This window comes from Castanea sativa, chromosome 3, assembly GCF_040712315.1.
Source record: "Castanea sativa cultivar Marrone di Chiusa Pesio chromosome 3, ASM4071231v1".
Lineage (NCBI taxonomy): Eukaryota > Viridiplantae > Streptophyta > Magnoliopsida > Fagales > Fagaceae > Castanea > Castanea sativa.
Genome location: NC_134015.1, coordinates 24,107,996 through 24,126,503, shown reverse-complemented (window position 1 = coordinate 24,126,503; position 18,508 = coordinate 24,107,996). Strand labels below are relative to the sequence as shown.

The window sequence follows — 18,508 nt, the reverse complement described above, 5'->3', positions numbered from 1 at the left end:
AGACATAATTTATAGCCCCAATCATTTGCTTGGAACATTTACATGTAGTTTATCAACAAGCATATACCAATAACAATAAGAAAAGATAAATAGTAGTCACACAAGCAATTTTCTTCAATACATACTTAGGATCTTATACTAAACTTCTCAATTCGAGCGCAATTCCTGACATAACTAATGCTCCAATTCCAACATGTCTCAAGCTATTATGTTACTTTATCCTTCTTGATCTAGATAAGCTTGTCAAAGACTAATAACTCCTTAAAATGCATATTTGTTATATATTTATGTTGACATTCTCTCCTAATAACTATGCTTAATTTGTATAATTAAGCCATAATTTGCATTAGTCCCTATTATTTATCTTTACATAATTTCTTAAATATGATGTCATTCATTGCGTGTAATTTTCTACTTTCAAGAAACCATGTGAAAAAAATGATTTTGCAGGAATTTGTGAGAAAATGGAGGCCAAACTAGAATTAAAGAGGAGCTAAAGGACCATGCTTAAATGGCTATGGGATCCAAATGAGGTATGGTGTGAAAATTAGAAGGGGATTGAACAAATTATCTTGGATTGCTTTTCAAAGATATATAGTACCGAGCAGCCTAGTATTGATGTAGCAAGTTTGGATGCGGTTTCTCTAAAAATTTCTCTAGATATGAACAATAAGCTTATGGGAGAGTTCAGAGTTGAAGTAGTCCGAATGGCCCTCAAGCAGATGCACCCCACGAAAGCCCCAAGCCCAGATGGTATGCCCCCTATCTTCTTCCAATAATATTGGGATTTTTTTGGTCCTAATGTAATTAGCCGCATACTGAACACTCTAAATTTAGGCACCATGCCTTCAGGCTTGAATGATACTTATATTTGTTTAATTCCAAAAGTTAAATGCCTCTAGAAAATTACAGAATTCAAACCTCTATGTTTGTGTAACGTTATATACAAGATTATTTCCAAAGTCCTTGCAAACAGGTTGAAAAAAATTCTATTGAAGGTGATCAGTGAAGAACATAGTGCTTTTGTACCCGAAAGATAGATCACAGACAATGTGCTAGTTGCCTTTGAAACCATGCAAAGCATAAACCGAAAGAGGACCAGAAAGGAAGGCTAGATGGCGATAAACCTCGATTTGAGCAAGGCGTATGATAGGGTGTAGTGGGCGTATCTTGAGGCAATAATTAGGAAAATGGGCTTCCAAGAAAGGTGGATCTCCCTCTCCATGATGTGTGTCTGATCAGTAACTTACTCGTTCCTCATAAATGAAGTACCAAAAGGTAGTATCACCCCTACAAGAGGGTTGCGGCAAGGTGACCCCATATCTCTGTATCTCTTCCTTTTATGTGCTAGGGGCCTTTCTGCAATGCTGAGACAGGAGGTGAGCTTGGGGAGGATCAAGGGGGTGTCGGTGTGTAGAGGGGCTCCATAAATTTCACACCTCCTCTTCACCGACAACAATATTATCTTTTGTAGAGCTACTAGGGAAGAGGGCAACTGGTTAATCAAGGTCCTAAAAGATTACAAGGAAGTTTCAGGGCAAAAACTAAATAAAGAAAAAACTTCCCTTTTCTTTAGCAAAAACACTATGGGTGAGATTCAAGAAGGCATAAAGGACCTCTTTGGTGCTCAAATCATACACCAACATGAGAAGTATCTCGGTCTGCCCATGATGGTTGGAAGGGGAAAGAGAAAATCCTTTAGCCGGATTAAAGACCAAGTGGGAAGGAAAATTGCAGGGTGGAAAGGGAGACTTCTATCCAACGCTGGGAGAGAAATTCTCATCAAAGTGGTGGCTCAAGCAACACCCACCTATACGATGAGTTGCTTTCTACTTCCTATCTCGCTTTGTAATGAGTTGAACACTTTGGTAAGAAATTTCTGGTGGAGGCAGAAGGATAAAGAGCGGAAAATGGCTTGGGTGGCTTGGGAGAAATTGTGTACCAAAAAATCAAATGGCGGATTGGGTTTTAGAGATCTCCGAGTTTTCAATAAAGCCATGTTAGCGAAACAAGGTTGGCGGATCCTAATGAACCAAAACTCCCTTCTTCACCATGTTTTCAAGGCTAGGTATTTTGCTATGTCCTCGTTCATGGAAGCTTAATTGGGTAAAAATTTGTCATATGTCTGGTGGAGCATTGTGGCTGCACAAAGCAACATTGAGAGAGGACTACAATGGAACATTGGAAATGGTCATAAGGTGGACATTTGGAAAGATAGATGGATGCCTACCCCTGATTCCTTTAAGGTGGTTAGTCCTAAAGGACAAGAATCTGGGTTGGAAAAGGTTGAAAACCTCTTAGACATGAACAGGGGAGGTCGGGACATTGAAAAGGTAAGTGGTACTTTCCTCCATCATAAAGCGGAGGTGATCCTGGGCATACCAATCAGTTCGAGGTTACCTGAGGACTCTCAGTCCTGGGCCTGGACAAAAAATGGTGCATTCTCGATTAGAAATGCCTATGGAGTAGCTCTCAAAACACTAGAAGAGTCAAAGCAAGGTGGGGAAGGTGGTGAATGTTTGGATAACTCGAAAATGGGAAACCTGTGCAAGTCCATATGGAATTTGAACTGCCCAAGCAAGGTCAAGCATTTTATGTGGAGGGTGTGTTAGGGGATCCTTCCTACAAACCACTGTTTGGAAAAAAGGAGAGTGGCCTCATCGGACGAGTGTGTGTTGTGTGGAGCGTGAAACAACTGGTCATATTTTGTGGAGCTACAGATTTGCATCACAAGTGTGGAAGGCAGCTGGTATAAAGTTGCCCAACGGGTACTGCCCTAAGGAGGAATTTATTGATATAGTGTGGAATCTCAAGGAAGGGCCTAACGATTTAGATTGGGAGCTGATTGCCACCACGGCATAGTGTCTATGGAATAACAAAAATGTTGTCAAGCATGAAGGCAAGTGCAAACCAGCAAGGAGTATTGCGAAAGATTCTACCTTATATGCGGAAGAGTTCAGACAAAACTCCTTGACCACTCTCACCACACCAACGCAAGCCCCTCTGGTTAGAACCACATGGCGCCCTCCCAGATTTGGCTGGTATAAGATCAATGTTGATGGAGTGGTGTCCAAAAATTTAGGCTGCTGTGGAATCAGAGTAGTAATTTGGAATGAAAATGGCCTACTAATGGGCACAATGAGTAAAAAATTACCCTTTCCATTGGGGGCTCTAGAAGTGGAAGCAAGAGCAGCGGAAGAAGGAATTGTCTTGGCATGCGATTTAGGCCCTAGGAAGTCATAATTAGAGGAGATGCAATTATAGTGATAGCTGCTCTGTCAAGCCAAAATCCGCCCCCAAGCTCCATCCATAAAGTCGTGGAGGGAACAAAAAGATGCTTGCAAGAGTTCAAGGTGTGGGAAGCCAACCATGTTAGTAGGTGTAACAATACTACAGCCCACTTGTTGGAGCGGCATGCTAGCTCTGCATCTAATAGTGTAATTTGTATGGAAGATGCTCCCCTGATAATAGCTTGTCAAGTTTGTATGGATGTATCCTTGCTGGGCTTATGCCCCATTTAAATGGAAATGTCCTCGTATTGACCCAAAAAAAATGTCTAAGGAGGTATAGCTGGAGTGCTTGGGTTGCCTACCATGTTTGGAAGCTTCAAATAAGGAAATAAATCATAGAGGGAAAATCTAAAAAGGAAAAATCAAATTTGAGCACTGATCGGTATTTTGGGGCATATCTCTCTTCTAAAAAATCCAATTGACACAAGACTAGATGGGCTGGAACCGTTACTTAAATATCTACAACTTTCTAGTTTTGAGTTTTTCGAAATTCACAAATTTTGAAGGCTAAAATTAACTCACAAGTGACAGCTATAAAATTTGGACAAAAATTAAAATAGTAAAATTTTATTTTCTTTGGACACTTTTACGTAAGGGTTTGGAAGGGAGGATGTGGAGAATGAATTTTGGGGAGAAAACCCTTGATTTTCCTTTCTCTAATGGTAGCCTAAACTCTTTGTTAGGGCTAGGTGTTATGTTTCTTCTATACAGTATGAATATTCAATACAATTCTTTCTAAGATTTTAGACAACATATTTGATTGTTCAATTAGATTTCTTTTGATGTATTAGTTCTTCCATGCTTTCAATAAGTTCAATCATGTTTTTCTTATTGTTCAGATGAATTTCTCATAGTTTCAAATAGAAATTAGGGTTTAAAGTGAATGGGTTTTTTTGAAATCTATTCTAACCACATTATTAATCTAGGTTATAATGCATCCTTGAATTGTCTCAATTCAACTAAATCATAAGTATTTAATTGTATAAGACAAATCAATTATGAAATATATATTTTCTCACATCATTATATTAACTAGCCTCATCATGTGTGCTTCACGCTTGCAAGGAGGTTCTTTTTTTGGAAGGGTTTAGTTTTTTAAATTTCTTTTTATTCCAATTTGAAGTTTACATATTTGCTCATTCAATGGTGTCATGAGGGTAGGTTTAAAAACAAACAAATTGAGGTGAGAGAAATTTGTAATATGGGAGATTTATGAATGCGGTGGAGCAATTAGAGAAATAGAGACAGATAAAAACAAAGGTAAAGAGAAAGCAATATAATGAAATTTATTATAAACAAATGGTTTGTTCATAACTTCTTAATTAAATTTTGAGTGATTGTCTTCTTTTGAAATTAGTGCGAATGTGTGACTAGATGTGTAGGATTAGATTTGTTCTTTAGAATTTGTAGAAGAAAGGGAAAATATGATAAAGATAGAAAGACACGTGGAATGAAAAATATGCTCATTATTGAGAGTATAAAATTAGTGGAAACATAAGAGTAGATATGTTCAAGAAAAAAAATGTACACAACATTTGAAAAAGAATCTGGTTATTGCTAAGGAAACCGAAAAGAAAAAAAGAGGAAAAAGAAACAGGTAAAACATGATAAAGGAAAAAAGAATAAAGAAAAAATAATAATAAGTAAAAATGTGGGATCATCAAGTTAGTGTTTGTTTGGCAAAAATTATTTTTGTCAGCTATAAATACTACTACTACTCAGCCTATTTTTGCTACTATTCATGGGTCTTATTGCACTTTTTGGTACTATTCGTGGATCCCATTGTACTATTGTAGCTAATTTTTACCTTTATTTATAGTACTTTCAGCAAAAAGCTTTCAGTTTCAGGAAAATAAGTAGATCCCAAATGGACTGGAAATTAGGTTTGAGAAATGAATTTGCATTTGATTAAGGGATGGGTTGGTAGTTTTCTTTTTTTTTTTTTTAAATAAAATTTAGGACAATAGTTGGCTTTTTAAAAAAACTATTTATGGTGCCAAATTTTATAAAATATGTAGAAAATGGTTGAAAAAAAATCTAGATTAGATTTTTTAACATATTTAAAAGTTTGTTTGAAAGTAAAATATTTTCAAATGTAAAATATTTTTAAATGCAAAATAACTTACTGTAAAATATTTCCATTTTTAAGTGTTTGGCAAGTGTTTGTTGTGGCCTAAACATTTGAGAAATAAACCCATCATAAACAAGCCACCACCAAATACCACATACCCAGCCACCACCGACCATTGCAAAGACAGTTGCCACCAGCCATTACAAACGCAGCCACCACAATCATCAACATCCACTAACCCATTGTAATCCCATCCCATTGGCCACCATTATCAGCAACCCAAACAACCAAGAGCGACGAACCCACAAAGCCAACCATTAGCGTCAACCTAGATAACTCATCGTGGCCACCATCCACCATAGAGACAACTTGCAAAGGCGAAATGGAATTTTAATCTACTATCTATGTCAACCCACGTCTCCATTTTAGACTAAACAAAACCCATAAAATTAAATCCATTTCAGATCTCCAGTTGTGATTAAAACAATGCAAACCCAAGTGCTGATTTTTCACAAGTTATATTATGTTAGTGAGATTGAGGTCGATCCACAGGGAATGATTGACACTAATGTAAAAACCTCTAATGTTAAGTAGTAAATAAACATAGTTGTTCGTTTGTTTTTCCACCAATAGATGGAGCAAGGTAATATTGAAACGACAATTGAAAATAACAACATAAATTTAAGAGAAATTAATTAAAAGAAAACACTAGGGATTCAAGGATCTACCTAATATTTTACCATATGAACTTGTGGATTATTTTTAACAAAATTAGGGTAGAGAGCCAACTCGCCTAATCGGAAAACAAAACAATAAGGTACTCAAACAAGGTATAAAATAGATTGAATATGAGTGATTGAGCAAATCATTCAATTGTCATGTTACTAGGGAGATTAAAAATTCAATATATTCTCAAATCATAACTAATTAATGAGTTCAAACATTTGATATAAATAAAAATCATATTAAATCTTAAAAACTTGTCAACATACAAGGATTCCAAATATAAATCAATCTCAAAATTCAATCATCAATCCACAGAAAGCACATAGAAAATCTCAAAAACACTTGATAAAAATATTAGGTTTCACTTCTAACTCTATCTAGAGATTTAGTTTAGCCATGCATAGTTATACAAAAGAAATCCATAAAAAAAAGAGTAATTGTTAGGTACTCCCAGAGCACGGAGAATGGTGTTCTCTCCTCTCACATTCATGGTGGGGTCCGCTCATTAAATTCATGGTGGAGTCTACCATGAATGTGAGAGGAAGGAGCACCATTTTACTATACTGCAGGACTACCCAAGAATTTTCCTAAAAACAATGCTAAACCTCTAAAAACATAAAACAAAAGATGAAAAACATTCTAAGTTTCTTCCCTCCTATATCCTCAGTCCCCTTTAAAAGAAAAGAGAAAATCCCTCAAATTTAGGATTAAAATCCCTTGATTTTCGGAATTTTATCCACTTTCAGCTGCCAGCCCAATTTTGACCTTCAAAATGATTTTTATGGAACTTGTGGTAAAGTACAAAGTTGTAGATATTTGAATCTTCCTATGTGATTACAAGAATCAGGTCAATCGGAAATTTGTGTAAGAAATTATGGCAAAAATACTAAAACAATGCAAGATGTTTCCACATTAGGATTTTTTCAATTTTGGCTTGAATGAATTTCTTTCTTCCCTTTTTTATTCTCATACACTTTTGACTTATTTAATGTTCCAAAAACCATGCTCCAATTAATCTTGACCCTTCTATTCTCTTGGTTGTATGTTTGTATAATTAGCTGAATGGTTTTAATCTCCTACAAGAGAAAAATACATGTTATAAGTATATTTAATTGAAATCTTTCAAACTTACATATTTATGTGTAATTAAACATGAAATTGATATGAAATTGCTTATCAAAACTACGCTAATATTGTAAGTTTAAGAAATCAACCCGACTATAGCACCTTCCTTTGATTGCCGCTATCCAAATCATGCTGGAAAATTTCCTTGACCAGCACCAGCATCACAGCTCTCCACCGTGAAGCCCTCCTCATGACTTTCTTTGTTTGTGTGAGATGGGTAAGAGAGAAGGGAGAGAGAGTCGACCAACTTGGGAGGATGAGTGGCTCAGTGGGTTTGGTTTGTGGGAACTAGGAAGAGAGAATTTAAGAGTGAAAGGGAAGGAGAATTGTCACGAGACAAGGGTAAAATGTTTTACACTTAATTTAGGCGTAAAACATTTTATACTTAGAAGGCTTAATTTTACAAATTGATTGTAAAATGTTTTACAATTGACCAAATTTTACATCCAAACAAACATGGTAAAATGTGTAAAATATTTTCTAAAACATATTATATTTTGAAAAAAAAAACAGAGTGTTAGAGTCCACAGCTTAAAAACCCTTTAAATAGTAGTATAGATAACCAACTCTAAGCACCTAGATTCTCGTGAAAAATTTATAACTAAACATGGGTTTGTTTAGCAAAAAGATTATCCAAAACCAAAAAACTACTCAAGTTGTGTCTTGTTGTATCAAGACCCCCAAAAGGCTTGCAAGGCCGACTTAATAGGTGATGCAATTGCCTAAGGCCCCCGAATAAAAGAAGGCCCTCACTTGTAAAAAAAATTATATATATATATATATATAATATTTATCTATATATTTTAATTAAAAAAATTGTAAGTACTTTTATTGGTTAATAAAATGCATTAAAAAGACCCCATTGTATCCTAAAATGCAGAAGATTAAAAAAGGAAAAAACATATATAGTCAAACTTCAACTAACAAAATTAAATTTGAGGAGACAAATTTATTAATTCATTCTTGAAATATGCTAAAATCAAAATTAATACCAGAAAAATTCACTAATAATACAATGTAATTGTCTTGAAATATGCTAAAATAAAGATTATAAATTTCAAAAACAAAAGAAAAAACCTCTCATCTCTCTATCTCTCTACCTTTCCATATATATTCTCACCTTTCTTTTTTTCATCTTGATTCTTGATCTTTTTCTATAAACTCAATCTCGCTTGAAATGTTTCTTTGTTGATTCCCTTCAATTCATAGTAAATTCAAAATCAAAATTGAAAAGGGGAAGTGTGGGCTGTGCACATAACAAAGGTAATCTTCTCCCCCTCTCTATCTTTCCGAAAATTAAGATGAGGAAAGGAGTCTGCTATTTATTCAACTTAAATTATATATATATTTAGTCTATTTCATTGCATGATTGATTGATAGGAGTCATAGGACATGTTTTTTGCACATAGCCATAGGACAGGTTGGACATCTGCACTGCACAAGTTGCCAAGCTGCACAACCCACAGTCATGGACAACACGTTTTTTTTACTTTATCAATTATTATAAATTATCATACCAATTAATAATTTGATGTGTATAATATCAAATCATTTGTATTATAGTAGTCTTAAATACAAAAACTTAATTAGTAATTTTGCGTCTCAAAAAGCAAGAAAAATAGATTTTAAATAAAAAATTCAATATAAATTATTTAATTAATATTTAAATATAACAAGGCTCCACTTAAAATTTTCGCCTAAGGCCCCCAAAATTGTTAAATAGGCCTTGAAGGCTTGATCTTGCCAAGATGCTTGGCTCCATACGCTTAAAATATTTCCAACTTCCTCCACCCGTATATCATAAAAGGGAAGATGCATATATTGAATGATACCCTCTTTGCTTGAGAGCCTTAGATATGCTGCATATGCATTAGTTATCCTTCGCCTTACCTTATCATTTATACATTTGCATGCCTATGTAATTCTATACACATTATGGAAGGACACAACACACATGTATTATATATAAAATACTTAAAACAAATTTGAATAATAAAATACCACTTACGTGAATATTAAGTGATAATTTAATGTTTGATTACGCATAAAAAAGATATCATAACGATTAAATTGCATCCATTTGTTAGATTTTATTTAATCTAAAGATTTTGTTAGATATCATAAAGATTTTGAAATTGTCAATATGTTTCCACTAAGTATTTCAGCTTCATTTTCAATTCCATAGTATTCCATGAAACTCCCCAGTTTGTGATCATGCTCCCTTTTGTAATAGAAAGCATCACTGATGTAGTCCTTGAAGCCGTCTGCTTCCATGTCAGGATCATAACACTGCTTTGCTACTTCTGAGGTGAAGGGTGTCACAGGCTCGTGAGCGATGCAAGGTCTTTCACCTCTCGAAAAAGGTTTCCTATCACACGTTCTGATTTGTAGGTGCGTTTATCAGGCTTTTCCATGAAATCTGGATATACCTTAGCACGCAGATAATAGGGTATTTCGGCAACAATACCACTTTTAGGGAAGTCAACCGCAATTGAGTGTAGTTTTGCAAGCTTAATACATTGGCGAATAATATAACTAGAACAAAAAATATAATTGTTTAGATTATAGGAACAATACTTTTCCCTCTTGACATAAAAAAAGTTCGGAAACAGTTTCGTAAATGACTGGTCATTAGATATATATAAACTAAATGCTTAATTGTCTTTAACATATAGAAAACGCAAGATGGCAAAGGCTAGATGATGGAGACAAGATGTATTCTCATCAAGTGGTACAAGCAAATGAATAGACAATTGTTCAGAAGGAGCTACTATACACTACTTTTATAGTGCAGTTTTATGCATATATTAATTGCGGAGGCAAATTAAAATGTGGCGTGCACAAATATGAACGGATCGTTGCTACATATAAAGTGAAATTATCTCTATTGCAACATCATGATCAAGTGGCTTAGTTTTTGCTCCGATATACTCCATTGGTTGAATTTGTCGAGGAGGAATAAGATCAGGGTCCCAACAGACGAAGTACAGATCTCCATCCGAGTCACTCCCAAAACCTTCATTTGGATGAGGTCTAATACAATTGTTCAACTAATGTTAGTAAATTTTATATTTATTTAATTAGGTGGTGTCTTGCCAAGGCAAGAAAAACAAATAAAGACAAATAACACAACATTCCAGTATGCAAGTACAATATAAAATTATTTGATTAGCATGCCAAAAAAGTTAGATTTTTTCTGTCCCCCATCAAGTAGAACCTAGAATGTCTGCAAACTTAATGTAAAATAAGGTAAGATAACAGCATATTATATATGGATATACAAATCGACAAGCTACCATCATGGTAATTAACCTACTGGAGGAGAATATGTTGCGTATCACTTCAATAAGATACATATTATATTTATGCATGCAAGATAGAAGTACAAATGGCTCACTGTATATCTTACATATTCATGTATATGTAAGTAAGTAAAGGTATACATAAATGTGTATAAAGTGATGCTGGTATAGGATTATTTATAAACTCTATATGTATGTGCATCTCTCTGTGCAAATATTATAGGATTTCATGCCTTAGAATTAACTACAATGGGATATCACAGTATTACCTTTTTCCCTTTTGCGAAAAAAGGGAACCATTGTCCTCTCTCCTGGGAATATCAATTCCAATGCTTCCTGTGACCTCAACGGATCTGTTAACAAAGCATCTAGTTGTTCTATAGCCTCCTTTTGTTTCTTCTCAAAAACTCAATCCATAACTCCGAGGGTAGACAAAACAGTGATTATTTGACGATTAAGAAAACAAGGTTGATACCTACTCCATTCCAAGACATCTAGTTTGATGTTTTTTGATTTGTACTTACACATGCTCTTTCTCAGTGACAGCTTCTTTGAAGAAGTTGAATTAACAGCCACAACACCTTTATACACACCATATCAAATTTGAAATGCAGATGGAACAAAATTTTCTAGGCCACATTTTGCAGCCACCTTTCTGGCCAATTCTGCAGATATCTTACCTATACCATTAGAGAAACAGTATGGGATTCCTTTCCTTTCAACTTCTACAACAGGAATATTTTCAACTTCATGCCTACTAATGCTCACTGTTTCTCTTAAAGAGCTGAAAGATTGACCCAATCTGGCAGCATATTTTGCCACATTCCTAATCTCGTGAAAATCACCCATCCACTCTCTGATATCTGATGCAGTCAGATCAGTTCTTGAAGAAAACATCCAAACAGAATTTTCTCGTAATTGACTGTTTGAATAGCCAAGAAACTCGAACTTCTTGCCACCAATAACTATGCCATCTCATAAAGTGGACAGTTCCTGTCATAAATGTCAGTTTTCCTCTCCCCATTTGCCAAAGATGCACACGATGATAAAAATGTTGCGTGTAGTTTATCCAAGTCCTCGTCAACAAACGAAACACGAAGAAAGTTATCAATATCCTCAGGATAGTTGCGTAACACACGATTGGAGAGATTTACCTTAGGACCACAAAAATACATTTTAGATGGAGTTATTTGGACCCTGGGTACATATACCAACCTAGGATGCACAAATGCAGCACAAATGTGACACGGGGTGCGACTGGCAACACCACTGCCTGCGCATTGGTGCCGCGCCCAGTTTTCTTTTTTTTCTTTTCCCGACACGCGCTGATTTGCGTCGACTCGGGCTAGATTCAGGCCGAATCGGTCCGTATCGGTGCCTAATCGATAACCTTAGTGTTTAGCTATTCACCTTAATCTGACCCCATCTGGGATGTCCATGGTCTCTGATGACAAGATGGTCTTCATATTTTTTTGGCTCTACTTGTCTCTAGCTGTGGCACTAAGAAAGAAGAATGGTGGAGGAGGCAGCCAAAAACCCTAAATGATATGTTTATATATATATATATATATATATATATATATAGAGAGAGAGAGAGAGAGAGAGAGAGAAAGTAAACCTAAACGGCTAAACCCTTTGGGACTGTATTCATTATCTATGGGCTAATTTCTATTGAGATAGTGGAAAAACAATTTTCAATCCAATCTAAGCTACTTGGGTTGGTAGTTCTAAATATTAGCCCAAAAAGTATGCTTCGAAATATATTAAAAATATAAATAAAAATATTTTTAGAAATTTTTTAGTCAACGCACTCTACCGCACCCTACTTTTTCAAAAATTGTCAAGTCCCGCACCTGCACCCGCACCCGCACCCGCACCCACACCCGCATCCGAAAATGCACTCGTGCTACATAGATACCAACCCATCATCTAAAGACATAGTAGTACTTTTAGGAAGTCGCCTCGATGTGGCATATTTGGTGTACTGCTCCTTAAGCCAGCTTACAGGTTCATAGCAGCATTCTTTCAAATGAAACAGTTTGTCCAAGGAACTTTCTATATACTCAACTGTTATTCTCTTAGGATCGACGAATCAATAAAAATTTTCATCAATTGCTTGCCCAGGAAGATAACCATGCTGAATTAAAGAGTTGATCCTAAACAAGATTTTATAAGGCAATTCAAAGCCTTCGGGTGGATTCACAATAGGGACTAGTCCTGAACTGCAAGAGAGAGCAATACCTTGCTTCAAAACAAAAGGGCCCTCATTTTTCTTATAAAAGACAAAATCTCCATGAAAATTTGGAAGCTGGCCCTCCTGTGGAAGCTACAAACAAGGAGCAAAAGATTGGCCAATACAGCACGACAGAGTGAAATCAACTTCTCGGAACCAATGATGAGTATGATCTTCCACATAAATCCGAGGAGCTCCAAGTAACTAACAATGCAAAGAAAAATTTGTTAAGACAAGAAAAAAGAATTCAATTTTCAATATCTCATAAATCTATGTAGGTTCAACCTATATGAAAGAAGACTAGGAGCTCTACCAATAACATTGACAGACATTATTTCAAAAGTAATGAAGTTAAGCATTCTTGACATGAAAATGTAAATAAGAATATTTTTGTGATACCCTAGATTGATTGGATATTTTAGAATTAGTTGAGTGTATGTTGAGTGGGTCTAAGTCCTACATCGAGTATATACTCAATTGATCTAAGCTTTATAAACAACTATAAGGTCTCAACTATTTCTTGACTATTCCTTTTAAGGTATGGTACAATTTTTTTCATCTTTTGGTATTAGCTTTTTAAAAAAATAAAAAAGCTAGCGGTTATCTCTAATCACTAAGTGATACTAGGTTCTACCTGATGGGGGAAAGAATAGGGGTGAGTTATATATATCTTCGTATCTTGAGTGGGTAGAGAAAGGATCAGTCTATGGTATATAAATCAAAAGAAAAGGGTTGGTAGTCAGATTTGTGTCGTGGATACCCTTCGATGTTGTGATGTGGTGACCTCCACTTTATGAAGTCAGCTAACACTCGAGCCACAAGGTAAGGTGTCCAACCAACCAATATTAAGCTGTGGAATGTGTGAGATATATAGCTGGGATGGGATCTTTGTATTTAGGGTAAGGGAGGAGAGATGTCAAAAAAAATAAAATGGATATCCTTCTGGACAATTAGTAAAGACATGGCTCTGTGAAGCCCATTGGTAGCAGGAATTTGGAAGGTCCAAGGTCATTGGGTAGATTTGGCTTGGAGTGTCTCTTCGTTATTCATGTACTCCAACTTTATTCACTAGTAGATTGATTTTGGCTTGCAGAGAGGTTTTTCACCAACTACTTCGGTTTTTTCTTTGATAACACGTTTCGGTGCTATCTTGTATTTGTATCTTTCTTTCCTACTCTTTAAGCTTTACATTTATTGTTTATTGTACTTGCTTATACCTTAAAGTAGTGTTCCAATTTTATTACATATTATTTACTCTTATTTCGCACTTTGTTAAGTAAGGGTAAAAGCAAATAAGCCATAATTTAAAATTGGGGGGGTCTAAATTCGTATAGTGTTTCACACTATTTGAGCTTTCACAAATCAATAAAAAAAAATGGTGATATGGCCGATGATGTGGTTTAACAGGAGCATAACAACATTAAATGTTACACTTCAACTTTTAGATATTATATAGATATAGATGTGTATAGAATATAATATACCAAAAAAAAATTTTTATTTTATAATTTTATTTAGCATTTTCGTGAAGTAATACCTTTTTCTTTTATTCAAAGGTACTGTTTTAAAATATTTGAGACATCTAGCCTTTTTCAAAACTAGAGTCTTTGCCTAAATTGCAATGTTTGGTTTGACAACGTGCATTTAGATGACAAATTGCATTTAGATACACTTTACCAATAGTTTATTTGTAGAATGTGCGATACAAAAGGAGGGGAAAAGTATATGTTGTGTAGGACCTATCAAAATTGTTAGGCTTTATTTTGTGTTGGCATATTCTTTGTCAAAATATTTTTGTATTTATCAAGCAAATACTTTGATAGGAGAATAGATCCTTCCTACCTATCATTACCATTGTGTTATGAGGGCTAATTGAAATTTTTGGGAATCATTGGAACTACCACAAATTAGCCATGGAGGCTTGAAGATGCAATTGGTATTCAATTTTAGATCTGGAACCTAGAGTGGAGATAGGATTCGCAAATTTTGTTGCCAGCAGGAGTTTGAATGGTTTGAGTACATAAATTAGACTTAAAGGGCTTCATATGTAATATATATTGCAACTATTTACACTACTGAATTTTTTTCGATAGTACCGCAGAAAGGTTTTACACTTGGTTCTCAAGTTTTTCTCTTTGATAACACATCTGATGTTATCTTTGTGGTATTATGTCTTTAACTTCCAATGGTTGTCCATTTTATATGCTCAAATTTGTTTATCCATGTATATGTTGTCGTCATGCTTATATCAATTGGTTAGTCACTTAAAATTAGTGTTAATTGATAGATTAGCCTAATATTGATTAAGTTGTAATTTAAAATTTGTGGTCTAAATCATTACCATAATTGTATTTGGTCATTCTCAAAATTAAGTTTAAAATTCTTTTAGAAATGACTTTTTCGCTTGCCAAACGCATACGGTAGGGCCTCCTCTATGGCTCTATCCATTTTCCATACCACCCTGTCATCAACTCAGGGACAGACCTACAATAGGGCAAGGGGGCCATTGCCCCCCCCCCCCCCCTCCAAATTATTAAAAAGAAAAAGAAAAAGAAAAAACAGGGATACAAATGCAATCTGAAAAAATAACTGACAAGCTAAAAAAACAAAATAAAAGGACTGAAAACCTAAATTACAATTCCCAAGTTTTTACCCTAACATCACTCTTCCTCCACTCAACGTCATCAACGCTTCCATCACTGCTGCTGCTGTTGGTCTTTTCCTCAAATCAGATATTATGTTGCTGTTGTTGCTACTTCTCAAATCCTTGATCATAGTCACACACAAGTCTGGTAAATCTAAGAAATTTTTCTCCTCTCTTTTTTTTTTGTCTTTGTTATATTGCTCTGCCCTCTGCGTTTTTTTTTTTTTTTTTTTTTATGAACTATGGTGTGTTGTATTTATGGGTTGTGGATTTTTATGGACTAGTGTGTTGTGTAGACCATAGACTAGTTTGTGGCTTTGTATTGACTACTGTGTAATTATGGCTTTTTGTGTGGACCGGTCACTAGTGTTTTAGAGTTTGGAACTTTTTTTTTGTTTTGGTTTTATCTAAAAAGACATAAACTGGGACCACTAGGACAGTAGGACGTGAGTATTGAATTGTGATAGTGAATTTGTGAGACTACTCTTTGGTAGTGACTATTTTGTGAGTACTGTGATTGTGAATTTGTGAGACTAGTCATTGGTAAGTAACTTTTTTGTGAGACCAAAGTCTTTGGTCTAATTGTTTTGGTTTTATCAAAAACTTTGTCTTTGTGACTTTGTCACTTTGTGTGATGTGGCTAATGTTAGTAATATATATGAACTTGTGAACTTTGTCTTTGTCATTTTGTGTGATGTGGCTAATATTAGTAATATATATAAACTTGTGCTTGTCTATTTGTGATTGTTTTGGTTTTAGGTTTTTTTTTTTTTTTTTTTAAGAAGTCCCATTTTTTAGTTGGTGTATAGAACTACGAAATATGGAAATAATGAAACATTTTTTTAAAAAAATTTGTAGATCATGAGTAAGTCCACTACAATATTAAATATTTTTCAAAAGAAGAAATCTAGATAGTTTTGAGGCCATAGCTAATGATGCAAGATTGCCAACCTCTAGCGTTGATGTCCCAGTTTCTGAAAATCTCCAAACAGAAGTTCCAAATGTCACCATTGATGAAAGTACAAGTTTTGTGCGTGATCCTACAATGCACAAGCAAATATGGGAATATGATGCTAATGAACGGGATGAAATTCGACAAGCTTACATTAAGCTTGGTCCATACCAACCTAAACTAGATGAGTACAAGAAAATTTCAACACTCATGGTTTGCAATTAAGTCATTTAGTACATGGCTTGAATATTCACCTAGTAAAGATGCTGCTTTTTGTCTAACATGCTTTCTCTTTTACAAGCCAACTGGGAATTCTAGGAGTCATGTATTCACTAAGGACAGATTTTGGAATTGGAAGAAAGTTAATGATGAAAATAATTTTTCCTTTTTGAATCATATGGGGAAAGAACCTAACTCTTTTCATAGAGCTTCCGAGCAAGTCATGACAGATTTGATGAACCAGTTTCAACACATACAAAAGGTACTTGAAAATTTCAATTTTGATTAAATTGCAAGCAATCGATTGCGGTTAAAGGTCTCAATTGATGTTGTCAAAGTGCTTGCATTTCAAGGACTTGCTTTTAGAGGACAAGATGAAAGTTCTAATTTAATTAATCGTGGGAATTTTCTTGAAATATTGGATTTGGCAGTATCATATAATGAATATGTCGATAGAGAAAGCTCCTAAAAATGCCTCTTACAAATCACCAAAAATCCAAAAGCAAATCTTACATGTATTTTCAAACAAGGTGAAGAAGGCAATTCGTGAAGAAATTGCTGATGCAAAGTTTTGCCTAATTGTTGATGAAGCTCGTGATGAGTCAATGAAGGAGCAAACGGCTATTGTTATAAGATTTGTAGACAAAGATGGTTTTGTTTGAGAACGTTTTTTTGGGGTAGTTCATGTCCCCAATACTATGCCATTAACCCTAAAAGATGAAATATATTATGTGTTGTCACATCATAGTATGGATATTCAAGATATTCAAGGGCAAGGACATGATGGTGCAATCAATATGCAAGGTGAGTGGAATGGATTAAAAGCTTTGGTGTCAAATGATTGTCCATATGCTTACTACATTCATTGTTTTGCACATTGCTTGCAATTAGCATTAGTGGCAGCATCAAAAGAAGTTATTCTTGTTTAAAGTTTTTTTAATAGATTATCTTCTATTGTCAATGTTGTTGGTGCTTCATGCAAGCGTACTGAGCAACTGAAAAAAGCTTATGCTGATCAAATTGCATATTTTGTTGAAATTGGTGAGCTTGAAACTGGAATAGGACTTAATAAGATTAGCACATTACAACGGGCTGAAGATACTCGTTGGGATTCTCGCTTGAGATCGATTTGTAGCTTGGTAAATATATTTAGTCCAACATGTGAAATTTTACTTAAGATCATCAAGGAAATACTACTTCCCAACGAGAAGTAGCATACTCATGTTATCATGCTATGATTTCTTTTGAATTTGTGTTCATTTTGCATCTCATGAAAGAAATTATAAAGATCACTGATGCACTTTGTCAAGCTTTGTAGTGCTAGTCTCAAGACACTTTAAATGCGATGAATTTTGTTTCATCCACTAAAACACTTATTCAAAAATTCAGAGATGAAGAGTAGGATAATTTACTTACCACTGTGAAATCATTTTGTGAGGCACATGACATAGATGTCCCAGATATGAATGCTCGTTATGCTAAGAGAGGAAGTCTAGCTCATTATCAACAATATGACTTCACAATTAAGCATCATTATTGGGTAGATATTTTTTATGCTGCGATAGATTCTATATTATGAGAATTAAATCATCGGTTTAGTATGCAGTGGAATTGCTTAATCTTAGTTCAGCTCTTGATCCTAAAGAAGCACATGAGTCTTTTAGAAGTATAAACATTTTTTTGTTAGTAAGCAAGTTTTATCTGAAAGACTTCACAAATCAAGAAATGACACTTTTAAAGGCAGAAGTTGATCATTATGAGCACAATGTAGTTCGGCATCCGGACTTCAAGAAGCTATCAAGTATTTCTGAGTGGTGCCAATGTTTGGTAAAAACCCGAAAATCATTATTTTACCCATATATTTATAGATTGATTACACTTGTGCTTACTCTTCTAGTTTCTACTACAATTATTGAGCGAACATTTTCAGCCATGAATATTATCAA

The 18,508-nt window shown here is 34.8% G+C and overlaps 1 pseudogene; it reads right to left on the bottom strand.

Annotated features, from left to right (window-relative positions):
• Positions 1-9,330: 9,330 nt before the first annotated feature.
• On the bottom strand, positions 9,331-16,555 carry LOC142628725 (RNA-dependent RNA polymerase 1-like; annotated as a pseudogene).
• Between the last annotated feature and the right edge of the window lie 1,953 nt (positions 16,556-18,508).